Source organism: Giraffa tippelskirchi, chromosome 4 (genome assembly GCF_054371585.1).
Source record: "Giraffa tippelskirchi isolate mGirTip1 chromosome 4, T2T-mGirTip1v1.2.pri, whole genome shotgun sequence".
Classification (NCBI taxonomy): Eukaryota; Metazoa; Chordata; class Mammalia; order Artiodactyla; family Giraffidae; genus Giraffa; species Giraffa tippelskirchi.
In genome coordinates this window covers 77674806-77675403 of record NC_137278.1, presented here as the reverse complement: position 1 = coordinate 77675403, position 598 = coordinate 77674806, and the positions used below count along the sequence as shown (strand labels likewise).

The following is a 598-nucleotide window of genomic DNA, read 5'->3' as shown; positions in this document are numbered from 1 at the left end:
CTTTACATCATGGGACTGAGATTATTGCTCCACGCCAAAATTCCTGATCAGGGCCTCTTTTCCAAAGAGAATTAAGAACTTCGCCTGTCCTGTCTGCTGTTAAGGTAACAAACTCAAGCATCAAAATGTGAGGAACCATCACATCTTGATTCTATACAGGTTGGTAATTCCAGGTACATGGCTGTTACAGAATTCTACTGAACATCTGAGTGTGAACTCTCCCCAGTCACTCTGAGCCTGCCACTAGACCACTAGACTAACTCTGTCCGAGCCTTCGTTCATGTATTCTCCACCAACATTTAGTATGGATCTACCAATACACTTCCCTGGTGGCTCAGAGGTTAAAGCGTCTGCCTCCAATGCGGGAGACCTGGGTTCGATCCCTGGGTCAGGGAAGATCCCCTGGAGAAGGAAATGGCAAACCACTCCAGTATTCTTGCCTAGAGAATCCCATGGACGGAGGAGCCTGGTAGGCTACAGTCCACAGGGTCACAAAGAGTCGGACACACGACTGAGCGACTTCCCTTTCCTTTCCTTTCCCTTTACCAATACACTTGGCACTATTCTAAGAACTTGGGATACAAATAGTCAAGACACG

The 598-nt window shown here is 47.3% G+C and overlaps 1 non-coding gene across 1 annotated transcript; it reads left to right on the top strand.

The window, feature by feature from the left end:
* Positions 1-323: 323 nt before the first annotated feature.
* TRNAW-CCA (transfer RNA tryptophan (anticodon CCA)) lies at positions 324-396 on the top strand. The gene has a single exon. It is a non-coding gene; the product is annotated as a tRNA-Trp (tRNA).
* The last annotated feature ends 202 nt before the right edge of the window (positions 397-598 follow it).